Source organism: Gopherus flavomarginatus, chromosome 5, assembly GCF_025201925.1.
Source record: "Gopherus flavomarginatus isolate rGopFla2 chromosome 5, rGopFla2.mat.asm, whole genome shotgun sequence".
NCBI lineage: Eukaryota > Metazoa > Chordata > Testudines > Testudinidae > Gopherus > Gopherus flavomarginatus.
The window spans coordinates 7,740,498-7,768,337 of record NC_066621.1 but is presented as its reverse complement, the minus strand read 5'-3'; positions in this window follow the sequence as shown (position 1 = coordinate 7,768,337).

The following is a 27,840-nucleotide window of genomic DNA, read 5'->3' as shown; positions in this document are numbered from 1 at the left end:
AAAGATTCATATGTCCCTTCATGCTTCAATTGCAATTCCAGAAGACATGCATCCATGCTGATAATGGGTTCTTCTTGATAACGGTCCAAAGCAGAGTTGACCGACGCATGTTCATTTTCATCATCTGAGTCAGATGCCACTAACAGAAGGTTTATTTTCTTTTTTGGTGCTTCAGGTTCTGTTGTTTTCGCATCAGAGTGTTGCATGCTACACATCTCATTCCTCAGAGATTTTGGAAGGCACTTCAGATTCTTAAACCTTGGTACCTTCTTTGCATTTTGTCAAATCTGCTGTGAAAGTGTTTTTAAAATGAACATGGGCTGGGTCATCATCCAGGACTGCTATAATATGAAATATATGGCAGAATGTGAGTGAACCAGAACAGGAGACATACAATTCTCCCCCAAGGAGTTCAGTCACAAATTTAATTAACACATTATTTTTTAACGAGCGTCATCAGCATGGAAGCTTGCCCTCTGGAATGGTAGCTGAAGCATGAAGAGACATATGAATGTTTAGCATATCTGGCACATAAATACCTTGCAATGCCTGCTGCAAAAGAGCCATGCGAACAGTTGTTCTCACTTTCAGGTGACATTGTAAAGAAGATGGGGTCAGCAGTATCTCCCGTAAATGTAAACAAACTTGTTTGTCTTAGCAATTGGCTGAACAAGAAGTAGGACTCAGTGGATTTGTTTTACATTGTTTTTGGTTTTGAGTGCAGTTATGTGACAAGAAAAAATCTACATCTGTAAGTTACACTTTCACGATAAAGAGATTGCACTACTGTACTTGTATGAGGTAAATTGAAAAATACTATGTTTATCACTTTTACAGTGCAAATATTTGTAGTAAAAAATAAAGTGAGCACTGTACACTTTGTATTCTGTGTTGTAATAGAAATCAATATTTTTGAAAAAATAGAAAAACTTCCAAAAATATGTAAGAAATTTCAATTGGTATTCTATTGTTAACAGTGCAATTAATCGCGATTAATTTTTTAATCAGTTAATATTTTTAATTGCTTACGTTAAACTGCAATTAATCGATAGGATAGTATTTCTAGGACTCTCTCTCAAGAAGATTGTGAGATTAAATTAACTCCTGTTCCAAAGACTATGAATCATTTTGAAGGCCCTCTGCAGTGACAGCAGGGAGGGGGGTTGGGGAAGAGTCTGTCAGCCTCACTGCAAAACTTCTACCTAAAGATGAAGGAATGTTAGGGATAATGCAACTCTGCTTATTCTAATACAGTTCCTTGTTCGGTGTTAGAAGCAAGGGACTCTTTCTGTGTTTTATTTTTTTCCAAAGTGTCATGACATGGAATACTTCCTTATTATCAGGAAATCTTCCATTAGGTTGGTTGAAAACATATGTATTAGCTAGACATGACAGCAGCATAGTTAACCTGCATTAATTTATGAAAACTTTAACCAATAATGCACTTTCAACTAGAATCCACGAGGTGGAACAAGGAAATTAATCCTAATATAGTTTAGCAAGTTTCCTTTCAGAATAAATGGAGAGATTTAATTATCACTTTTCCAACTTCCAGACTTCACAATTGCATTACCAGATTTTATAATTTGGACAAATGACTTCAGCATGCAGATCACACTGGAACTCGGTCTGATCTTGTGGACTCTGACTGTAAGGCAGCTGAAAGCATAACACTCCGTGTTTCCTTATTAACTCTCCTATTGGCATCATATACACGCTGAAAGAGGTGATGGCGGAAGTGAGGTGACGAGAACCCTGCATGAGAGATAGTTGAGCTTAGCTTACAAACTGGCACTGGAGCTCAAGACCCTATGCTGCTGTCTTAGTCTCAGTCCTATATGAGTCAGTTCATTTATTCTGTTGACTTTCCTTTCAGTTTATTTATTTAATTTTAAAAATTAATACAAAATGATATCTAAAGTTCTCCTTTGGATTGAGCATAGACCTGTCATCACAGATTATAACAGTTGATTCAGAAACAAATAACAAACCACAGATACACGATGTTGGGAAATCTGTTAACTTTTCCAAACTCCTAACAGGGATGTTATCTGTTACTAAAACCCCTCCCCATACCCCCCCTCTCCACATTTGTGTGCACACACACCTTTCTCTTGCACAAAATTTATCAAATGCAAATCAAAGGGATCATACAAGTATCATCCAAGCAAGGGGTGGATTGTATTTGAACAAAAGCTCATGAATCTTTTCATCAATATTCTTCCAACTCGAATAGAGAGTGTGGTTGCCAGGTGTGGAATATGCAGAGAAGAGCTGTTCACTGACTTCAGGGTGATGATTAGAAGCACAAACTCCATGCAGAGGTCAAGTGGAAGCCACTCAACGAACTGAAATAGGAGAGAGACATGTCTAAATAGCTACTAAGGTTAGACATTTTTAAATCAGCAGGTCCAGATAACTTGCATCCAAGAGTTTTAAAAGAACTGGCTGAGGCACTCGCTGGACCATTAATGTTGATTTTCAGTAAGTCTTGGAGCACTGGGGAAGTTCCAGAAAACTGGACAAAAGCTAATGTGCCAATTTTAAAAAAAGTAAATGGGATGACCTGGGTAATTATAGACCTCTCAATCTGATGTCCATCCCAGGCAAGATATGTGACTTGATTAATAAAGAATGTAATGTAATGAATGCAAATCAATATGGTCTTATGGAAAATAGATCCTGTCAAACAAACTGATTTGTAATCTCTTAAAAAAATAAGTTTGGTTGATAAAGGTAATAGTTTACCAAGTGTAAGGCATTTGACTTGGTACCACACAACATTTTGATTAAAAAACTAGAACAATATACAACTAACATGGCACATTAAATGGATTAAAAACTGGGTAATGGATAGGTCTCAAAATGTAACTGTAACTGGGGAATCATCATCAAGTGGGTGTGTTTCCAGAGGGGTCCTGCAAGGATTGGTTCTTGGCTCTATTCTAGTTCACATTTTTAACAATGACCTGGAGGAAAACATTAAAAATCATCACTGCTAAAGTTTGCAGATGACAACAAAAATTAGGGGAGTGGTAAATAATTAAGAAGACAGGTAATTCATTCAGAGTGATCAGGATCTCTTGGTAAACTAGGTGCAAGCAGATGATACACATTTTAATACAGATAAATGTAAATGTATAAATCTAGGAGCAAAGAATGGAAACCATACTTACATAGTGGGGGGCTCTAATCTGGGAAGCAGTGGCTCTCCAAAAGATTTGGGAGTCGACCTGCATAATGGTCTGAACACGAGCTCGCAGTGCGAGACTGTGGCCAAAAGGGCTAATGTGACCATGGTATTCATTAACAGGAGAATCTCGAATAGGAACAGAGAGGTTATTTTACCTCAGTATTTGGCAGTGGTGTGAGCACTGCTGGAATACTGTGTCCAGTTCTGGTGCCCACAATTCAAGAAGAATGTTGATAATATAGAGAGAAGACCATGAGAATGACTAAAGATTAGAAAGCCTGGCTTATATAGATAGATAGATTTAAGGAAATCGATTTCTTTATCTTAACAAGGAGATGGTTGAGTAACTTGATTCCAGTCTATAAATACCTATGTGGGGAATAAATATTTAATATTTGTGTGCTCTTCAGTATAGCACACAAAGGTATAACATGATCCAGTGACTGAGAATTGAAGTTGGATAAATTCAGACAGGAAATAAATTGTAAATTTTTAAGTGTGAGTAATTAACCATTGGAACAACTTACCAAGCATCATGATGGATTCTCTGTCATTGACAGTTTTAAAATCAAGCTTAGATGTTTTTCTAGATTTTTTTAATAAATTCTCTGGTCTGTTATATGGGAGATTAGATTAGAGGATCATACTGGTCCCTTCTGCCCTTAGAATTTATGGATCTATGTAGTGTGAGAGCAGATGGTTCTTCTCCCTATAGAAATTGCTCATATTTTCATGTATCAGAGGGGTAGCCGTGTTAGTCTGGATCTGTAAAAGCAGCAAAGAGTCCTGTGGCACTTTATAGACTAACAGATGTATTGGAGCATGAGCTTTCGTTGGTGAATTCCCACTTTATCAGACACTTATAGTGGAAATTTCCAGAGGCAGGTATAAATATTCAAACAAGACTCAATCTAGAGATAATGAGGTTAGTTCAGTCAGGGAGGATGAGGCCCTCTTCTAGCAGTTGAGGTGTGAACACCAAGGGAGGAGAAACTGCTTTTGTAGTTGGCAAGCCATTCACAATCTTTGTTTAATCCTGAGCTGATGGTGTCAAATTTGCAAATGAACTGAAGCTCAGCAGTTTCTCTTTGAAGTCTGGTCCTGAAGTTTTTTTTGCTGTCGGATGGCCACCTTTAAATCTGCTATTGCGGTTGAAGTGTTCTCCTACTGGTTATTGTATATTGCCATTCCTAATATCTGACTTGTGTCCATGTCATAAACAGATAAGTAAGAGTTAATAGAACAAAAGTGCTTCATATCTCTGTTGCCTGGAAAGGGTTAACAAGAACAGTGAGCCTGGCTGTCACCTGACTAGAGGACCAATCAGAGGACAGGGTACTTTCAAATCTTGAGGGAGGGAAGTTTTGTGTGTGCTGTTATGTTTGGTTGTTGTTCACTCTGGGGGCTCACAGGGACCAGATATGCAACCAGGTTTCTCTCCAATCTCTCCAATACAGGCTCTTATAAGTTCAGACTAGTGAGTACTAGGTAGATAAAGCAAGTTAGGCTTATGGTTGTTTTCTTTATTTGCAAATGTGTATTTGGTTGGAAGGAGTTCAAATTGGTATTTTGCTGAAAAGATTTTAATTTGTACTTGTATACTTTTAGGCTGGGAAGGTATTCCCAGTGCCTATAGCTGAAAGACCCTGTACCTATTCTGTTTTTTAAATTTACAAAGATAATTTTTACTGTTTTTCCTTCTTTAATTAAAAGTTTCTTGTTTAAGAACCTGATTGTTTTTTTTATTCTGGTGTGAGACCCCAGGGGACGGGGTCTGGATCCACCAGGGAATTGGTGGGGAGAAAGGAAGGAAGGGGGAGAGAGGTTAATTTCTCTGTGTTAGGATTATTTTCTCTCTCAGGGAGAATCTGGGAGGGGGAGAGAGAAGGAGGGGGGAAGGTAAATTTTCCTCTCTGTTTAAAGATTCAAGGAGTTTGAATCACAGTGATCTTCCAGGGTAACCCAGGGAGGGGAAGCCTGGGAGAGGCAATGGTGAGGGAAAGGGTTTACTTTCCTTGTGTTAAGATCCAGAGGGACTGGGTCTTGGGGGTCCCTGGGCAAGGTTTTGGGGGGACCAGAGTGTACCAGGCACTGGAATTTCTGGTTGGTGGCAGTGCTACAAGTACTAAAGTGGTAATTGAGCTTAGAGGAATTCATGCTGGTACCCCATCTTTTGGACGCTAAGGTTCAGAGCGGGAATTATACCATGACAGTCAATCTATCCTTTTATGTAGGGACTGTTCAGTTTGGCTGATGTACATAGCAGAGAGGCATTGCTGGCACATGATGGCATATATAACATTGGTGGACGTGCAGGTGAATGAACCGGTGATGCTGTAGCTCATCTGGTTAGGTCCTGTGATGTTGTTGCTGGTGTAGATATGTGGGCAGAGTTGGTATCAAAGTTTGTTACATGGATTGGTTCCTGAGTTAGACTTACTATGGTGCGGCGTGTGTGGTTGCTGGTGAGAATATGGTTAAGGTTGGCGGGTTATCTATGGGTGAGGACTGGCCTGCCTCCCAAAGTCTGTGAAAGTGAGGTATCATTGTCCAGGATGGGTTGCAGATCACTGATGATGCATTGGAGAGGTTTAAACTGAGGACTGTAGAGATAGCCAGTGGAGTTCTGTTGGTTAGTCAGATATTAGGAATGGCAATATACAAGAACCTGTAGGAGAACACTTCAATCTCCCTGGACACACAATAGCAGATTCAAAGGTGGCCATCCAACAGCAAAAAAACTTCAGGACCAGACTTCAAAGAGAAACTGCTGAGCTTCAGTTCATTTGCAAATTTGACACCATCAGCTCAGGATTAAACAGACTGTGAATGGCTGTCCAACTACAAAAGCAGTTTCTCCTCCCTTGGTGTTCACACCTCAACTGCTAGAAGAGGGTCTCATCCTCCCAGAGTGAACTAACCTCATTCTCTCTAGACTGACACTTACCTGTATATTTATACCTGTCTCTGGAAATTTCCATTACATGTGTCTGATGAAGTGAGTATTCACTCATGAAAGCTCATGCTCCAGTACATCTGTTAGTCTATAAGGTGCCACAGGACTCTTTGTTGCTTTTCACATTTTCATGTTACCACTAACCTCAGCTCAGAGTAAATCACTTTCTTCTGTGCCTTTGTCATTGTACTTGTCTTGTCAGAGTTAGGTAGCAGTGATACTATCGCTAAAGAAAGAGACTGCATACATGTAAAAGAAACCACCACAATTTTCATTGGAAAGGAAACAATCAGGTCTTATTTCCCTCTTCTCCTGGGTTACCGTCTACCAAAATTTAGAGCTTTTTACAGAGACCATATTTTGACTGTTACCCCAGCCATTGTATCATGATTACATGGAGAATTTAGGGGGCTCACTCTTCATGGAGAAACGGAAAATATCTCCTAATTCATAATAAACTGGAATGAAAGTCTTTCCCAAGCTGTATGGGAGTATAGAGGGTTTTATTCCACATTTTGCCATCCCCTAATGTCACCATTGAATAACATCATTATGCTCATTGTCTTCTAATTGTTGGAACTAATTTGTCCAGATTTATGCTCTCTGTTCAATTAATCAAATGCAATTTAATCTCCTAACACTACAAGCTTTATCAGTAGTCACAAAATAACCCCTGAAGAACCCCAAGAGACAAAAATTCTTGTTGAGTTTAGCGGTTGAGGCTGGATGTCTGTGCTTGATGAAAAATGAAGTAATTGTTTGGGGGAAAAGCCTCCAGAAAATTGCTGTTTCTTTCTGAATTCTTTGTCCTTCATTGGACACATTATCCGGTTGTAATTTGGCTTTTATTTTTACATCAATCACAACGCTTTTTTTGTGCCTTTGGTAAAGCTGAAGATTTGAAAATTTCCCCAACGCCTGCTCTATAAAATCTTGTACAGTTAAAAAATACAAAATTGATCTAATCTTTTCCTGAGCTGAATTGTGGGCTCTTACCCAGTGCAAAAATGCATGCAGATAGTAAGATGCCTGTTTATCATGATGTTACATACAAATAAGCTTCATAGATACATATTCTTTGCAATTTTTTCATTATATTCAGTACATTACAGAGGGATAACCCCCAATGTTTCTAGCTGCATAAATATAGACAATCTTTCTTCTCTTTTTGTAAATAAGGAACCTTTAACTGAATGACTTTACATTTTTATCAGATACATTTAATTTCAGGAATCATTGCGTTACCTAACTAAGAAAAATGTCAGAAAATTTTGCAATTAAATATTTTATTAAACTTCTTGTCAAAACAGTCACTTCTGGACTAAAGCTGCTTTTGGAAAAACTCATTCCATTTTTTAAAAATTGTAAATGGCTGAAAATATGAATTAGAACCAAAATGTCATCTAAGCCTGATTCATGGTATTGCTAGCTCTTTAATACCATGTGACACTGTATAGAATATGCGGGACTCTTTATGATATTGTTGACAGCCATATTATAAAATTGCAATTAATTTAACGGAAATGTGAGGTGTCCGGGAAAATGTTACAATTGACCAAGTATGATGATTTTGTTTGTATCACCTTTGTGTTCTGAGTTATAGATATGTAGGTTTTATCTGTATTTCCAAACTTGTTCTGTGTTTCTGGGTGACACCCACAGGCAGATTGACTAGCCCATTAAGTACTAGCACTGACTAGCCCATTAAGTACTGGTGCTGGTGCACTGTGTGTACTGGCACATTACAGCGCTGAAACTTGGAGAATGTATTTCTCATGAAGCAGCAGTGATACCCAGTGACTAGTAAGGGTTATAGACAAATTGTGTTCCCCATGGAGCAGCAGTGACACCCAATGGCCAGTCAGGATGATGTACAGAAGGTGGGTCCCTTGGCACAGCAGTGACACCGATTGGCCACTTAGGGTAATGCACAGAAGGTGTTTCTCTTGGAGCAGCAGTGACACCCAGTGGCCAATACGGGTAATGCACAGATCATGTTTCCCTTGGCACAGCAGTGACACCTGGTGGCCAGTTAGGGGTAATGCACAGAAGGTGTTTCTTTTGGAGCAGCAGTGACACCCAGTGGCCAGCCGGAGAAATGCACAGTGTGTTGCTCGTGAAGCAGCAGTGACACCTGGTGGCAGTCAGGGTAATGCAGAGAGTGTGTTTCCCTTGGAGCAGTGACACCCCGTGGCCAATCAGGATAATGCACACAACATGTTTCCCTTGGCACAGCAGTGACACCTGGTGGCCAGTCAGGGTAATGCACAGAAGGTTTCTCCCATGAAGCAGCAGTACCATCCAGTGGCCAGTCAGGGTAATGCAGAGAGCATGGCTCCCTTGGCACAGCAGTGGCAACCAATGGTCAGTCAGGGTAATGCACAAATTGTGTTTCCCATGGAGATCAGTGACACCAGGTGGCCAATCAGGATAATGCAGAGAGTATGTCTCCCTTGGACGAGCAGTGACATCCAGTGGCCAATAAGGGTAATGCACAGATCATGTGTCCCTTGGCAAAGCAATGTCACCTGGTGGCCAGTAGGGGTAATGTACAGAAGGTGTTTCTATGGAGGAGCAGTGACACCCAGTGGCTAATCAGGGAAATGCACAGTGTATCTCCCATGAAGCAGCAGTGACACCTGGTTGCCAGTCAGGGTAATGCAGAGTATTTATCTTACAGCTATCCACCGGGGCCTCTTAACAATTCAGATCCCCTTCACTGTCCAACTGCAGGTCACTTCCCCAGTGGCTTATGGAGGGGACCCAGGTCTGCCCACTACTCTGGGTCCCAGCCCAGGGACTCTAAGAATAGCAGCCATGTGCTGCCGTGTCCCTTTAACTACACTGCTTTCAGTTCCCTGTGCCACTTCTCCATGGCCCAAGCCTTTACCAATGCTTCACCCTTACCTCAGGGCTCTTCTACGTTCAGTTCCAGCAGCCAGCCAGGAGCTCTTCCTCACTCCCCCATCCCTGCCAGCTCTGAGCTGTCCATGGTGCTGCAGTCCTTCAGTCTGCTAGGAGCAACAGTTTCACTCCTCAGGCCCTGAGCAGCAACTGACTCTGGTGTCAATGAGTCCTAAAGAGGAGCTTAGGGATAATGGAAGGATGACAAATGGGATGAAGATATGGAGGTAGATATTACCACATCCAAGGTAGAAGCCAAATATGAACAGCTTAATAGCAGGGAGTGAATTCAATATCTGCCCTTGGAGTACATGTATTTTATCCTCCTTTCGAACAGCTCAAGTTAGTAAACACACCAAAATGTGGCATACTTAAAATAGCTATATAAATAAAAACAAAATAATGACCTTTAAGTAAAAGCATAAAAAATATGCACTAGAGGCCCAATTTAATAACCTCCTCCTATCATAGACCACTAAATCTTCAGGGAAAGCTGCTCTCAAAAAAATGAAGCATCTGACAAAACACTAGCATGCTACAGACTTTTCCAGTTCACAAAACTATCCCTCTTGCATGTGTAGTATCTGCACACAGAACTCAGCCTTAAGATGCTAAACAAATGTATGAGTCAACTAGAAATAGTCATGCTGTCATTGCAAATATTAATACAATATTTTCTGATACTGGAAAAGAGAGCATAAGGCATTCACTCAGACTTACACAATTTCTATGGGATATCAACTCTTACTTTGATTAATACTTCACACACAGAGAACAGTAAAATAGGTAATAAAGTGACCCAGACAGCAAACAAAACCACAGACAAGTTACAACACTGAAAATAAGAAGGGAAGTAAAACATTAAGTGAGTATTATTATGGGCATATTAAATGGGTGTTTATGACTCACACTCTGTAAGTGCAACAGAGCCCTGGAGAAACAGGCAAAAATCCCTTGGTTTCACACTGTGTGTGTTACCAGCTCAAAAACTGAGAGTAGGCTTATTAAGTTTTTACAAGCCCCGTAAGTAAGCGGAGCACATTGACACATGGCTTTGGAGTTTGCAGACAGATCCCTGCTTCCAAGAGCTTGCAAACAAGCTCTCCAAACCTAGAGTGGCTTGCTGTTTATGAGTCAATTGGAGTACTCTGAAGAGCCAGAACTATACTAGAGAGCAAAGATCTGCCATTATTTATTTCCAGTACCTCTCCCCAAACAAGACAAGTGAATCCAGACAAGTGATTTCCATTAGGTTTTAGAATTTGTTTGGGTAGAGGCATCTCTCCCCTGCCACCGTAGCCAGTGGCAGATTTAGAGTTAGTGGGGCCCTGTGCTCAGCTTCATTTTTGGGGTCCTCCCCCTAGGTACCCGGCCAAGAAAAAGAACATCCTCTCTTATCTCCCTCCTGCTTTTCATTCTTTATTTTCATTTACTGCCTATTACTCATAATACAGGAGAAGGATGAAGAAAAAAGTGAGGCACCTTAATGCAGTGACACTGGGTGGTCACTCAGGGTAATGCACAGTTGCTCCATGAGGGAAATGCTTTGTGCATTCCCACAAGAGCCCACCCAGTGTCACTGTTGCTCATTGAGGGAAATGCTTTGTGCATTCCCACAAGAGCTCATCCACTGTCACTGTTGCTCATTGAGGGAAATGCTTTGTGCATTCCCACAAGAGCCCACCCACTGCCACTGTTGATCCACAAGGGAAATGCTTTGTGCATTCATAGACTCATAGGTCAGAAGGGACAAATATGATCATCTAGTCTGACCTCCTGCACAAGGCAGGCCACAGAACCCTACCCATCCACTTTTATAACAACCCCTAACCCAGGACTGAGTTATTGAAATCCTCAAAATTGGTTTGAAGACCTCAAGCTGCAGAGAATCCAACAGCAAGTGACCCATGCCCCATGCTGCAGGGGAAGGCGAAAAACCTCCAGGGCCCCTGCCAATCTGCCCTGGAGGAAAATTCCTTCCCGACCCCAAATATGGCGATCAGCTAAACCCTGAGCATGTGGGCAAGACTCACCAGCTAGCACCCAAGAAGGAATTCTCTGCAGTAACTCAGTTCCCATCCCATCCAACATCTCCCCGCAGACCATTGAGCAGACCTATCTGGTGATAATCCAAGATCAATTGCCCAAATTAACTATCCTATCATAACATCCCCTCCATATACTTATCAAGCTTAGTCTTAAAGCCAGAGAAGTCTTTTGCCCCCACTACTTCCCTCGGAAGGCTGTTCCAGAACTTCACTCCCCTAATGGTTAGAAACCTTCGTCTAATTTCAAGTCTAAACTTCCTTATATCCAGTTTGTACCCATTCGTCCTCGTGCCTACATTAGTACTAAACTTAAATAATTCCTCTCCCTCCCTAACGTTAACCCCCCTGATATATTTATATAGAGCAAGCATATCCCCCCGCAGCCTTCTTTTGGCCAGGCTAAACAAGCCAAGCTCTTTGAGTCTCCTTTCATAAGGCAGGTTTTCCATTCCTTGGATCATCCTAGTAGCCCGTCTCTGGACCTGTTCCAGTTTGAATTCATCCTTCTTGAACATGGGACACCAGAACTGCACACAATATTCCAGATGGGGTCTCACCAGCGCCTTATATAATGGTACTAACACCTCCTTATCCTTGCTGGAAATACCTCGCCTGATGCATCCTAAAATCGCATTTGCTTTTTTAACAGCCGTATCACATTGGCAGCTCATAGTCATCCTGCTATCAACCAATACCGCAAGGTCCTTCTCCTCCTCTGTCGCTTCCAACTGATGCGTCCCCAACGTATATCTAAAATTCTTATTATTAATCCCTAAGTGCATGATCTTGCACTTTTCACTATTGTATTTCATCCTATTACTATTACTCCAGTTTACAAGGTGGTCCAGATCTTCCTGAATAGTATCCCTGTCCTTCTCCGTGTTAGCAATACCCCCCAGCTTTGTGTCCTCCGCAAACTTTATTAGCACATTTCCGCTCTTTGTGCCAAGGTCAGTAATAAAAAGGTTAAATAAGATCGGTCCCAAAACCGATCCTTGAGGGACTCCACTAGTGACCTCCTTCCAGCCTGACAGTTCACCCTTCAATATGACCCGCTGGAGTCTCCCCTTTAACCAGTTCCTTATCCACCTTACAACTTTCATATTCATCCCCATCTTTTCCAATTTAACTAACAGTTCCCCATGTGGAACCGTGTCAAACGCCTTACTGAAATGGAGGTAAATTATATCTACCGCATTTCCTTTATCTAAGTAATCCGTCACCTTCTCAAAGAAGGAGATCAGATTGGTTTGGCACGATCTACCTTTAGTAAATCCATGTTGCAATTCGTCCCAATTACCATTGACCTCCATGTCCTTAACTACTTTCTCCCTTAAAATTTTTTCCAAGACCTTACATACTGCAGACGTCAAGCTAACAGGCCTATAATTACCCGGATCACTTTTATTCCCTTTCTTAAAAATAGGAACTACGTTAGCAATCCTCCAGTCGTACGGCACAACCCCCGAGTTTATCGAGTGCTTAAAAATTCTTGCTAACGGGCTCGCAATTTCACGCGCCAGTTCCTTTAATATCCTCGGATGGAGATTGTCCGGGCCCTCCGATTTTGTCCCATTAAGCTGTTCAAGTTTGGCCTCTACTTCAGTTGCGGTAATATCCACTTCCATATCCACATTCCTGTTTATCATCCCTCCATCATCGCTAAACTCCTCACTAGTCTTATTAAAAACTGAGGCAAACCACTTATTTAGATATTGGGCCATGCCTAGGTTATCCTTAACCTCCATTCCATCCTCAGTGTATAGCGGCCCCACTTCTTCTTTCTTTGTTTTCTTCTTATTTATGTGGCTGTAGAACCTTTTACTATTGGTTTTGATTCCCTTTGCAAGGTCCAGTTCAATGCGGCTTTTAGCCTTCCTCACTTTATCCCTACATGTTCTGACCTCAGCAAGGTAGCTTCCCTTGCTAATCCTGCCTTTCTTCCACTCCCTGTACACTTTCTGCTTTTTTCTAATCCCCTCTCTGAGTTGCTTGCTCATCCAGCTTGGCCTACAACTCCTGCCCATGGTTTTTTCCCCTTTCTTGGGATGCAGGCTTCCGACAATTTACGCAGCTGCGACTTAAAGTAATTCCAGGCCTCCTCCGCATTTAAAACCACAAGTTCCTCCGTCCAATCCACTTCCCTAACTAATTTCCTTAACTCTTTAAAATTAGCCCTCGAGAAGTCGAAAACCCTGCAGCTGACCACCCAGAATCACTCTTCCTACATGTGGGAAATGCTTTGTGCATTCCCCCCCGTCTGGCACCCAGTGTCACTGTTGCTTCATTAAATAAATGCTGTGTGCATTCCCCTGAATCGACCATCCAGTGTCACTGTTGCTCCACGAGAGAAATGGTATATGCATTCTCTTGACTGGCCACCCAGTGTCACTGTTGCTTTATGAGAGAAATGTTGTGTGCATTACCCGGAATGGCTGCTTGGTGTCACTGTTGCTTCATGAGAGAAACACTTTTTGTGCATTACCCTGAGTGGCCACCCGGTTCCACTGTTGCTCCACCAAGGACATTTTGGTGGATTATCCCGAGTGGCTGCCAGGTGTCACTTTTGCTGCATGAGGGAAATGCTCTGTGGATTCCACTGACTGGCCACCCGGTGTCACTGTACATTCCCCGAGTGGCTGCCCAGAGTCAGAGTTCCTTTTTAAGGAAATGTTCTGTGATTATCTTGGGTGGCCACGCAGTGTCACTGTTGTTCTATGGGGAAAATCCTCTGGGCATAACCCTGCCCTTCCACCAGGTGTTACTGTTGCTCCAGGGCAGCTGCGCCCTGAGTTGCCTCTAAGGGTATGTCTATACTGGCACTGAACAACAAATCTTTTGTCTTTCAGAGGTGTTAACCTCCCCCCACCCCCACGCCTTCCGAAAGACACAAGTTTTGCCACTACAAGTGCCAGCGTGAACTGCGTGTTGCTGGCAGGAGTGCTCTCCCACTGACAATGCAAACACCGCTCATTGGGGGTGGAAGGTTTTTTGTCAGCAGGAGAGCCGACAAACAGCAGCTACATTTCATGAGTTTTAGCGGCATGGCTGAAGCCTAATATAAATGCACGGTAGAGGCGGAGTACAAATGGCTGCTTCCCTTTAGGTGAGGCTTGGTTTCTCATAAAACTTTTCCTCCATGTTCTGGATGTGGGAAGATAATTTCCCTATTTTGGGAGCAGCTGTGGGATTACCACCAGGGGAAGAGACAATAGTCTCCTCTGCACAGCGACTCTTGTGGGTGCAGATGCAATGGGCTGCTTAACAGACGAATGTAAGAATGGCAATACTGGGTCAGACCAAAGTTCACCTAGCCCAGTATCCTGTCTTCTGACAGTGGCTAATGCCAGGAGCTTCAGAGGGAATGAATAGAACAGATTATTGAGAAGTGATTTATCCTCTCTTGCCCATTCCCAGCTTCTGGCAAACAGAGGATAAGGACACCATCCCTGCCCATCCTGGCTAATAGCCATTGATGGGCCTATCCTCCGTGAATGTACCTAGTTCTTTTTGAACCCTGTTATAGTCTTGGGTTTCACAACATTCTCTGGCCAGCAATTCCACAAGTTTAGTGTGCACTGTGTGCTTTTTAATTGTAGCTATAAAGGTGTAATGGGAGATGAGAGAAGAACCACCTACACAACAGTGCAGATTCCGATGATAACTTTTATTTTTCCCTCTTGTGTGGTGGTTGGTACCAAGCGGAAAGAAGTCAAGCTTAAGAGCCCACCCTTTTTGTGAGATGGAAAGCGCGTGAGAGCCATGACACAGTAAGCATTGTTGATTCCAGGCTATGGTGATGCCGTCCAGCTGGAAGCGGAGCAGCCATCACTGTCAGTGAGATTAGTGTCTGGTTTGGTGAGGACCCCACCTGGCTCCAGGCAGGGATGCTCCGTTAGCTAGGGCTATGGTTGTAAGAAGTTTCCTGACTAGCTGTGGCTATGAAGCAGACAAGGGCCCTATTAACAGGGGCTACTCATTTCTCTGGTCAGGAGCGGTGTGTCCTCTGCAACAGAAAGCTGGATCCAGGAGGATGACTCCAGCTGGTGAGTTTCTTGCCTTCCTCACAAGTTTCTGTCTCTTCTCTAGTGTGTTGATCAACTCTCTCTCTCTCCTTGTGCCATCTCCCTTCATAGGACACAGGCATGTTTGCTAGATGTGCATCCCCAGAGGCTTGGTTTCAGGAGCTGTGATAACTGAAGTGGGAGGGGTAGCTCCCTTATGAACACCCAGCTAACCAGTTAGCTGTAAAATTCTTCTTGGTGTCTGTTCTCTGCTTGCTTTACCTGTAAAGGGTTAACAAGCCCACAGGTTAAAGAAAAGGAGTGGGCACCTGACCAAAAGAGCCAATGGGAAGGTAGAACTTTTAAAAATTGGAAAAGAAACTTTCCCTTTGTCTGTTGTTCTCTGGAGAAGGAGACACAGAGCAGCAATGCTATAAGCAGGAATGTTGTGTAAAGCTTGAATCAGGTATGAAAATTCATCGGATCATACCTAGAATTACTTATTTGAACCCCCCAAAATATGTAAGTAAGTTAGGAATGTTTAGCTAGATGTGATCAGGTTTATTTCTTTATTTGGCTTGTGGACTCCTCTGTGCTAACCCCAGAGGCTTTTTTGTTTGCTTGTAACCTTAAAGCTGAACCCCCAAGAAAGCTATTCTTGGTGCTTAATTTTTGGAATTTCTCTTTTAAAATCTAGCAAAAACCAAAGTTCCAGATGTATTTTCTTCTTAAAAAAGGTAAATTTTATTAACAACTGGATTGGGTTTTTGGTGTCCTAAGAGGTTTGTGCATGTTGTTGGATTAGCTGGTAGCAACAGCTAATTTCCTTTGTTTTCTTTTTCAGCTCTTCCCCGGAGGGTGTGGTGAAAGGGATTGAGGATATCCCACAAGTTGGAATTCCCAAGTGCTCCTCCCTGGGTCCAAAGGGTTTTTTTTTTTTTGAGTGGTGGCAGCATTTACCAAGCCAAGGTCAGAAAAAAGCTGTAACATTGGGAGTTTAACACAAGCCTGGAGTGGCCAGTATTAATTTTTTCAATCTTTGCGGGGCCCCCACCTTCTGTACTCAAAGTGACAGAGTGGGCATTCAGCCTTGACAGGAGTCATGAACAAGTAGGAGGGAATGAAAATCATGCTGGGTAGTGGTAGGGTGTATATGGTGCTGTATGGAATCTGGGGGACACTTTAGGATATTATTAATACTAATATTGTAAAATTGCAATGAGTTGCGCCAGATAGGCCGTGTACGGTGATGGGGTTCCGTCACAGAGACCCCCTTGGGGACTGTCGCCTGATGGGCTGAAACTACCTCTGAGCCCGTTTTCCCTGTCAGCTTGCCTTGTTGAGCCAGACACACAACTCCACTCCAACGCAGACCCAGGATCTGAGCCACGTCCCCAAAGCTGCAGGCTTTAACTGAAAACCACTCAGCAGATACTCATCTCCAGCACCCAGATGCCCAGCTCCCAATGGGATCCAAACCCCAAATAAATCCATTTTACTCTGTATAAAGCTTATACAGGGTAAACTCATAAATTGTCCACCCTCTATAACAGTGATAGAGAGAGACGCACAGCTGTTTGCTCCCCCAGGTATTAATTACTTACTCTAGGTTAATTAATAAACAAAAGTGATCTTATCGAGTATAAAAAGTAGGATTTAAGTGTTTCCAGTAATAACAGACAGAACAAAGTAAGTTACTAAGTAAAAAAATCAAAATACATAAGGCTAACTTAATACACTAAGGATTTAGTTACAAATACTAACTTCTCACACTAGATGTTATCTCAGGGGCAGTCCTTTTCAGACCAATGTTGTAGTTTATGGCCTGGGTCTAGAAATTACTCACACCCCCGTAGTTACTGTCTTTTGTCCCAGTTTCTTTCGGGCATCTCTTTGGGGTGGAGAGGCCATCTCCTGAGCCAGCTGAAGACAAAATGGAGAGGCTTCCAGGGCCTTTTATATTCTCTCTCTTGTGGGCGGAAATGCCTTTATTCTGTGCAAAATTACAGCAACAAGATGGAGTCTGTAGCCAGCTGGGCAGGTCACATGTCCATGAATGTTTCAGCTTTTTGCAGGCCAATGCCATTGTTTACTTGTTAGTCTGAATGTTCCAAGGAAAGCTCAGATGTGGATTGGGGTCTCCTGAGGTCGATTGTTAAGTCCTTCCAGTACTTGAATGGCACCTTCACAATATGTTGGCCAAACCTCCCTTATGTGTTTCCTACAGAAAACACTTCAAATACAAGCATGGAGCCAACGCTCATAACTTCAGATATAAAAATGATACATGCATACAAATAGGATGAATATATTCAGTAGATCATAATGTTTGCAAAGATAGGCTGCGTGGCATATCTAGCACAACCTATTCCAGTGATGTCATTTTTACATTCATAAGCATATTTCCATAAACATATAGAGTGCAACATCACCTACGGTATCTGCAAAAATGTTATCATTTGCCAAATATGATAATCTTGTTTATATGTTTATATCACCTTTGTATTATGAGTTATGGTTATGTATGTATGTCTGTATTTCAAACTTGTGCTCTGCTTCTGGGTGACACGCCCGGACGGTTTAGCATCAGCACTGCCTAGCCTGCTTGATGGACCATCAAAAGGGTCAGGAGCTACATCTTATGACTCAGCAAGGCATGCAGGGGACATGCCTATGGACAGAAATCTAAGGCTTCCAGGTAATGTGCTGGGCAGCTTGTGTTTGGAACAGAGGAAATACAAGCCGCATGGCAAAGGAATATAAAAGGACAGTTGCAACCTTCTCCATTTTGTCTTCAGTCCTACTTCTTACCTCTGGAAGAACTTTGCCACAAACTGAAGCTCTGAACAAAGGACTGAATGTCCCATCCGAGCTGTGGATGTATTCCAGAGGGACTTCAAGCTGGCAAACTCACCAGTACTGCTAAGAACCTGATACAGGGACTTACAATCTTTATATGTATGTGACTGCTTCACCATTTAACATCTCTCTTCTTGTTCTTTCTTTTTTTTTTACAATAAACCTTTAGTTTTATACACTAAAGGATTGTCTGGCAGTGTGGTATTTTGGGTAAGAGCCAAACCTGGTAACGTGGCTGGCCCTTTGGGGTCAGAACATTTTGTATATGTGAGTAAAGTTTTAAAATAACTTCTATCTCTGCGGGACCTAGACGCTGACTGGGAGCATGAGAACTGGAATGCAAGAAAGAGGCTGTGTGATTTCTCTTTTGCTTCTTGATAACCAGATCAGGGGATCAGAAGCACAGTTTGTGACTAGTTGGGGAGTTGAACTTCAGTGTTACTTGCAAGACTGGAGGGTATTTGCTCTCCTTTTTGCAGCTTGCTCGGACCTTGGCATTTCCAGTGAGGACTGCCACAGGCACACTGGGTCATGATGCTTGTCGGTGTTGACTCGGTTTCTGTTCGAGTGGGGCTGATGTAGATGGCATGGGAGAAGGAGGAGGGCAAGATTTCACACACAAATAGAGTTTTGTGTAGTGATGGCTCTTGCTTGGCTTTATTAGCTGTGCTTGCAGAGGAATCATCCAGGAGCCCCAGCCAGAGGAGAAGCTGGCACAAGTGGACCTGAGCAGCCTGGACATCGTTGTAAGCAGAGATGAACAGTTCTCAGCTTTCTGCCTTATGCATCAGTGGCTGTGAGTAGGTGGTCAGTGCTTTGAATGCCTCATTTGTTCTCCCTCTAGTTTTCTTCAGAGGCAGTGAGCCTTGTCATTGGGCATGGGGCTTTGTGGGATTACAGCTGGGGAAGGGACAATAGTCTGCTATGCAGAGTATTTAGGGTGCAGGTGCAATGGGCTGCTTTCTAGTTGTAGTTCTAAAGGTGTAATGGGAGGAGGCTTGAGGGTGAAGCCCTGGTATGTGGTAGATGCGAGAAGAAGAGCCTACGTGAAGTTGCTTACTGAGATGCTAACTTGTTTGCTTTTCCCCCTTATAGTGGGTTTAGTACCGAGAGAAAAGAAGTGGAGGATCAGAGTCCACTCCCCTCATGCTCCGAGCATTGTTGATGTCAGGCAAGAGCCATCCAGCTGGGAGCAGAGCAGATGTCACCGTCAGTGAGATAAGGATCTGGTTTGGGGAGGGCTCTGGTCACAGCTTACTTGTGGCCAACAGCCAAGTGACACATATTTGAGTGGAAGAAAGAGATGCTCACCTGTGCTGGCCTAGATTCCATGTGTTTTCTCCTTCTCTTTTCAGTTTCTGATGACATTGGGTATATAAGAGAATGGCCAACCTCTAGGGGACACTCAGAGAAGGAGCAGCCACCCTGAGTTTATCTGTGGGGATGGAAACCAGACAGTGATGTGCTGAGTAAGAGGAAATGGAAATTTGCTTGAGGAGTTGCAGGTTAAGGTTTCCTGGCACCCTGGGTCAGAGGAAGTGGAGGCCGCTTCCCATCCCTTCTGCCTGTGGGTCCACCCCCCTTCACGCCCCTTTGGCATGTGGCCACGCCCACAGCCCTGCCTCTTTCTGTTCCTTCCCTGGGGCTCACCTCTGTCCCACCCAGCATCCCTTTTATTCCATCCCCCGCACTGCAGTCCCACAAGAACCCACAAGAAGGGTTTCTTCAGGTATGTTAGCAACAAGAAGAATCAAGGAAAGTGTGGGCCCCTTACTGAATGAGGGAGGCAACCTAGTGACAGAGGATGTGGAAAAAGCGAATGTATTCAATGCTTTTTTTGCCTATGTCTTCACGAACAAGGTCAGCTCCCAGTCTACTGCATTGGGCAGCACAGCATGGGGAGGAGGTGACCAGCCCCCTGTGGAGAAAGAAGTGGTTCGGGACTATTTAGAAAAACTGGACGAGCACAAGTCCATGGTGCCGGATGCACTGCATCCGAGAGTGCTAAAGGAGTTGACAGATGTGATTGCAGAGCCATTGACCATTATGTTTGAAAACTCATGGTGATCAGGGGAGGTCTTGGATGACTGGAAAAAGGCTAGTGTAGTGCCTATCCTTAAAAAAAGGGAAGAAGGAGGATCCGGGGAACTGCAGGCCAGTCAGCCTCACCTCAGTCCCTGGAAAAATCATGGAGCAGGTCCTCAAGGAATCAATTCTGAACCACTTAGAGGAGAGGAAAGTGATCAGGAACAGTCAGCATGGATTTAGCAAGGACAAGTCATGCCTGACTAACCTAACTGCCTTTCACGATGAGATAACTGGCTCTGTGGATGAGGGGAAAGCCGTGGACGTGTTATTCCTTGAGTTTAGCAAAGCTTTTGATATGGTCTCCCACAATATTCTTGTTGGCAAGTTAAAGAAGTATGGGTTGGATGAATGGACTATAAGGTGGATAGAAAGCTGGCTAGATCGTCGGGCTCAACGGGTAGTGATCAATGGCTCCATGTCTAGTTGGCAGCCGGTATCAAGCAGAGTGCCCCAAGGGTTGGTCCTGGGGCCGGTTTTGTTCAATAACTTCATTAATGATCTGAAGGATGGTATGGACTGCACCTTCAGCAAGTTTGCAGATGACACTAAACTGGGAGGAGTGGTAGATATGCTGGAGGGTAGGGATAGGATACAGATGGACCTAGACAACATGGAGGCTTGGGCCAAAAGAAATCTGATGAAGTTCAAAAAAGACAAGTGCAGAGTCCTGCATTTAAGAAGGAAGAATCCCATTCACTGTTACAGACTAGGGACCAAATGGCTAGGCAGCAGTTCTGCAGAAAAGGGTTACAGTAGATGAGAAGCTGGATATGAGTCAACAGTGTGCCCTTGTTGCCAAGAAGGCTAACAGCATTTTGGGCTGTATAAGTAGGAGCATTGCCAGCAGATCGAGGGACATGATCATTTTCCTCTATTCGGCATTGGTGAGGTCTCATCTGGAGTACTGTGTTCAGTTTTTGTGCCCCACGCTACAAGAAGTCTTGGCACATCAGTTGTCAGTTCCCAAGGGAGTTTCTGTGATCCAACCCATCACATGGTGGTTTAGCTTGGATATTAGGAAAAACTTTTTCACTAGGAGGGTGGTGAAGCACTGGAATGGGTTACCTAGGGAGGTGGTGGAATCTCCATCCTCAGAGGTTTTTAAGGTCAGGCTTGACAAAGCCCTGGCTGGGATGATTTAGTTGGAGTTGGTCCTGCTTTGAAAAAGGGGTTGGACTAGATGACCTCCTGAGGTCCCTTCCAACCCTGATACTCTATGATTCTAACCCCTTTTGCTCCTTTCTGCCCTCCTCCGCGGTGGCCCCAAGACCAGAGAAGCTTTGTCCCTGTTCCATGGCCCCAGGGTGCTGCCAGGGTTGGGGGCAGCTGCGGGGTGGGGGTCGCTTCCACTGCCCAGTGGTGCTGCTGGAGAGCAGGGTTGCAGCATTGGAACTTTCAGCCTGTCAGCCAGAGCTCTGGGCTTCTGCCACCTAGCAGCAGATTCTATTTCTTTCCTTCTTCTTGGCAGTAGCTGCTCTTCAGCAGCTGGAAAACACTCCTAGGAATTACCATATTGAGGTCAATGAGAGCCTGTAAAATGCTCAAATTCTTGAATCTTTGCTGTGACTTTTGTGGATTTAAAATTTGATCCTAAATACTAATAAATCTGTGACATAAAGTGTTTGGGTCTTTTGAACTCTTATGAATTGTGACCTTGCTGCCTTGTGAGTCATTACCTAGCCAAAAACTTATAGAGCTGCACAGACAAAGAAACTGTTGGGCCCGATCCCCAGCTGGTATAAGTCAGTGTAGCTCCATCTAGGTAAAAGGAGCCAGATCCCCAGATGGTGCAAATCAGCATATCTCTATTAAAGTCAATCGGCCAGACTCCCTAGCTGGACTAAACTGATGTTATTTTAGGCGTTACAGCAATAAAAATAATAATTGATAATAAGTCTATACCACTATGCCAACTTACATCAGCTCGGGATTTGGCCCAATTAACTTTTAAAGTGAGAAGTCTCAAGATCCAAAAATAACTTGGTTTGCTTCCTGTTCTAATCCCTTGTAACTATGATCACAGACTGTCCATGAAATCCTTTGACAACACTTATAGTGGGTGTAATTAAAAGTAGCCTTTAACATGGTCCCAGTGTGATGCAACTTGTGAATAAGTTACAACCACAAATCTAATCCCAGTTTTCAGCCGCAAGGTTATGTGGACACGAAAGACACCTCAAACTTTGTTTCTCAGTAGGAAGCTGATGCAATATGAAGTTTAATTGCTTTCCAAGTGCTGCTGGAATTGGAGTTTAGTCTCCAGGTGCATGAATTTCTATGTAAGTTACTTTACCTATTTCTGCTTCTGCTTAGTCCTCAGGAGATAAACGACTGCCAGAAGAAGAGAGTGGGTTGGACAGAGTGAGGCAGGGAAGCTGCCCACGAAAGTCAGGGTCTGCCAGCAAGGACAGAAATAGCCATTGCTCCAATCTGAGCTCAGCGGGACCTTGGTATGAAAATTTTGCTGAGAGCTGACGGCTTAACGTCCTCCCCATATCCCTAAGCGGGTCATTAGTGACGTACAGACTGCACAGAGGGACCCTAAGAATAGAGGACGAGGTTTATACATCAGCAGACAGCGCTGCTCTGGCTGGCCAATGTCATAGTTTAAATAGCTCTCTATCAGTCAGGTTTCCCATGCTGTACACACCGAAGGACTTTCTCTTCTGAGCAGGTGAAAGCAGTGGAAAGTAAAGCAAACCTCACTTGGGAAAGCTTTGGCAATGCATCCAGTGTAAGTGTTCCATCTGTTTGTCTGTGTGTCTGCCTGTCTGTATGTCTGTCTGTCTGGTGTCCATCGCCTAGCATAAATACAAGGATTAGTTGGCGCTTTATTACTCTTCTGCTAGGGCCATAGTCTAAGTCGTGTTTCCTGGGTTTCTTTCTCTCACAGATAAATTAAAGCACAGAGGGCCAGATTTTTAAAGGTATTTAGGTGCCTAACTCCCATGGAAATCAGTGGGAGTTAGGCACATAAATACATTTAGAGATATGTCCCTAAGCCCATTGATGTTAATGGGAAACAGAAAAAGCAGAAAGCCTACAAGGAGTGGAAAAAGGGTGGGATTAGCAAGGAAAGCTATCTTAGTGAGGTCAGAACATGTAGGGTTAAAGTGAGAAAGGCTAAAAGCCAAGTAGAGTTGAACCTTGCAAAGGGAATTAAAACCAATAGTAAAAGGTTCTATAGCCATATAAATAAGAAGAAAACAAAGAGAGAAGAAGTGGGACCGCTTAACACTGAGAATGGAATGGAGGTTAAGGATAACCTAGGCATGGCCCAATATCTAAACAAATACTTTGCCTCAGTCTTTAATAAGGCTAATGAGGAGCTTAGGGATAATGGAAGGATGACAAATGGGAATGAGGATATGGAGGTGGATATTACCACATCTGAGGTAGAAGCCAAACTTGAACAGCTTAATGGGACAAAATCAGAGGGCCCAGATTATCTTCATCCAAGAATATTAAAGGAACTGGCACATGAAATTGCAAGCCCGTTAGCAAGAATTTTTAATGAATCAGTAAACTCAGAGGTTGTACTGTACGACTGGAGAATTGCTAACATAGTTCCTATTTTTAAGAAAGGGAAAAAAAGTGATCCAAGTAACTATAGGCCTGTTAGTTTGACATCTGTAGTATGTAAGGTCTTGGAAAAAATTTTGAAGGAGAAAGTAGTTAAGGACATTGAGGTCAATGGTAATTGGGACAAATTACAACATGGTTTTACTAAAGGTAGATGGTGCCAAACCAACCTGATCTCCTTCTTTGAGAAGGTAACAGATTATTTAGACAAAGGAAATGCAGTAGATCTAATTTACCTCGATTTCAGTAAGGCATTTGACACGGTTCCACATGGGGAATTATTAGTTAAATTAAAAAAGATGGGAATTAATATAAAAATTGAAAGGTGGATAAGGAACTGGTTAAAGGGGAGACTCCAACGGGTTGTACTGAAGGGTGAACTGTCAGGCTGGAAGGAGGTTACTAGTGGAGTTCCTCAAGGATCAGTTTTGGGACCAATCTTATTTAACCTTTTTATTACTGACCTTGGCACAAAAAGCGGGAATGTGCTAATAAAGTTTGCAGATGACACAAAGCTGGGAGGTATTGCTAACACAGAGAAGGACCGGGATATCATACAGGAAGATCTAGATGACCTTGTAAACTGGAGTAATAGTAATAGGATGAAATTTAATAGTGAAAAGTGCAAGGTCATGCATTTAGGGATTAATAATAAGAATTTTAGTTATAAATTGGGGACACATCAGTTGGAAGTAACAGAGGAGGAGATGGACCTTGGAGTATTGGTTGACCACAGGATGACTATGAGCCGCCAATGTGACATGGCCGTTAAAAAACCTAATGCAGTTTTAGGATGCATCAGGCGAGGTATTTCCAGCAAAGATAAGGAGGTGTTAGTACCGTTATATAAGGCACTGGTGAGACCTCATTTGGAATACTGTGTGCAGTTCTGGTCTCCCATGTTTAAGAAGGATGAATTCAAACTGGAACAGGTTCAGAGACGGGCTACTAAGATGATCCGAGGAATGGAAAACCTGTCTTATGAAAGGAGACTCAAAGAGCTTGGCTTGTTTAGCCTAACCAAAAGAAGGTTGAGAGGGATATGCTTGCTCTTTATAAATATATCAGAGGGATTAATATTATGGAGGGAGAGGAATTATTTAAGCTTAGTACCAATGTAGACACTAGAACAATAGGTATAAACTGGACACTAGGAAGTTTAGACTTGAAATTAGATGAAGGTTTCTAACCATTAGAGGAGTGAAGTTCTGGAACAGCCTTCCAAGAGGAGTAGTGGGGGCAAAAGACATATCTGGCTTTAAGACTAAGCTTGATAAGTTTATGGAAGGGATGGGATAGCTTAATTTTGGCAATTGATCTTTGATTATCAGCAGGTAAGTATGCCCAGTGGTCTGTGATGGGATGTTAGATGGGATAGGATCTGAGTTACTGCAGAGAATTCTTTCCTGAGTGCTGGCTGGTGAGTCTTGCCCACATGCTCAGGGTTTAGCTGATCGCCATATTTGGGGTCGGGAAGGAATTTTCCTCCGGGGCAGATTGGCAGAGGCCCTGGAGGTTTTTCGCCTTCCTCTGCAGCATGGGGCATGGGTCACTTGCTGGTGGATTCTCTGCAGCTTGAGGTCTTCAAACCACAATTTGAAGATTTCAATAACTCAGACGTAGGTTAGGGGTTTGTTATAGAAGTGGATGGGTAGGGTTCTGTGGCCTGCTTTGTGCAGGAGGTCAGACTAGATGATCATATTGGTCCCTTCTGACCCTAAAGTCTATGAGTCTATGAATCTTTCCATTCACTTCAGGGACCTTAGACTGGGACCCTAGCTCTGGCTCAGTGTAATTACACTTTCCTCTTTGATGAACATGTTTTCCTTTCTCTATCTGTGTTTTTGTTGGTTGCTCTGTATTTACCATGAGTTAGGGCTGGTGAAATGTGCTGGATTGTCAGAGCTGGAGAGTTACTTCCACAATTATCACCAGAACAGGTAACACCCCCCCCCGGCGCCCCTGAATGCCCCAACAATGCGTGTTAGCCATGACTATGAAAGCCTGCCCTACCCTTTCACACACACACTATTTGTGACAGAGGAATTCAGTCACCACAATTCATTCAGACCTTGTCCTCTGTTGACAGACCAGGTGGGACAGCTAGTGCCAATTGTGGTGGCAGTTTTTGCTTAGTTGACACCTGTCCAGTAAGGAAGTGTACTGAGAACCCACCAACTCATTTCACACATGCTCTTGAACAGCCAGCAGATTGCAATGGTGTGTAAGACCTACCAAGCTGGACTGACATAAACAGGTGAGTTAGAGGTGAAAGAATCAGTGACCCACAAATAGTGTAGTAGACCACACAGTCCTTACTCCCTTGGATAGACTGTCAGCATATGAAAACAATCCTGACTGTAGATGCATGGACATCCCGTATGAACATATGGAGCCTCACTCTCCTAGGCCACTGCTGGTTTGATTATAACCCATTTTGTTAGGGATTGAAAATCATTCCCCTCTGATGGCCAATTTGAAATGAACTGAGGGTTTCAGTCTGGTTCCTAGAGCCTCATTGTAGAAACCCGTGGTAGGTCCATGAGCTCCAGAGGGAACACACCCCCGGTAAGAGACAGCCCCTGCCCCCAAACAATCCCAACAGACAAGAGAGACACAGGCTGGGGTAGGAAACAGAGAATAAGTGGCTTGCTCGGAGTCCATCACAGGTCTGTGGTAAAGCCAAGAACAGAACTCAGATCTGCTGAGTTCCATTTCATTGTCCCAGCCCCTGGACACATTGATTCAGGCTGTCGTCCCCTAGAGTCTGATCTACCCAGATTAAGGAAAAAAATTACACGCACGGGTACACAAAGTATATCTGAAATATACATCCAGCACCAGTGAAACAAGAACACCCTCATGGTGTGGAATAGTTGCTGTTGTGACTTGTTGAATTGTTGCTGACAATAGTTTTCTAATGTCCATGTAAAGTAGCTAGACCCTCCCTTTTTTTCTTAAAGTTTAATCCAAAATTAACAATTAACTATTCGTGGTACCTTGTGATAGGACTGACCCATCCACATCTCTGATTGACAGTGTGACGGAAGACCATGAGCTGAAATAACATGCTCTTTTGTTCATCTGAACTCCAAAAATGAAAACACTTCATGTAAGTTTTGGGCTTCCAGAGGCCACTTTCTTTTCAAAAGCAGATGTATTTAATATTCAGGAGTGCAATGGGACATATTGTAAAATTGTACCAGTAGTTACACTATTTCACGCTCCACTTAGTGGATAAAGTCAATTCCTCTCTGATCCACACGTGAGACTTCCTACCTGTACAACAAGAGTTCAACTGCATATTCCATACTCGTAGATTTGTAAGGCCAGGAGGGACCATTATGGACTAGTCTGAAACTCCTGCATAACATAGGCCAGAGAACTTTACCCAGAAATTCCTGCAGTGGATGGCGTATTCTTCCATATGTTGTAAATAAACACTGTTGGACCAAATAACTAGAGTATTATCCTTTAGAAAGACATCCAAACTGCATGTGAAGACTCTAAAAGGTAGAAAATACCCCAGATGCCTTGGAAAGCTGTTTCAATGGTTAATTACCCTCTCTGTTAAAAAGGTCACTTTTTTCCAATTTGAATTTTTTAACTTCAAATTCTAGTCAATGAAATCTACGTATGCCTTTGTCTGGTAAATTAAATCCCCTATTAGATGTCTTCTCCCCAGGTAGGATTTGGTAGCCCATGATGAAATCACCTTTTAAATCCTCTCTTTGTTTAGTTAAATAGATTATACACTTTTAGGGTGTCCCTGCACTGCAGTTGGGGGTGTGACTGTAACCCGTGTACACATACCTGAGCTCACTTTAATCTAGCTAGTGTGAATATCGATAGCACGAAGCCACAGCAGCATGGTCTTCAGCCTGGGCTATACAAGCTTGCTGAGGACCCTGGGTACTTACTCAGCCAGCTAGCCTGTACTGCCACAGCTTCACTGCTCTTGATACTTGCACTGGCTAGATTAAAGCTAGCTTGAGGATGACTACATGAGCTGCAATCACAACTCTGACTGCCATGTACACATACCCTGAGTCTCTCTCACTGTTTTGCAGACCTCGGATTACCTCTGTAGCTCCCTTTCGGACCCTCTCCAATCTTTCAACATCCTTTTTAAAGGGCCCTAGAATTAGACACAACATTCTAGTAACAGATCATTCCCCTCTGACTTAATGGAAGTTATGCTCATGG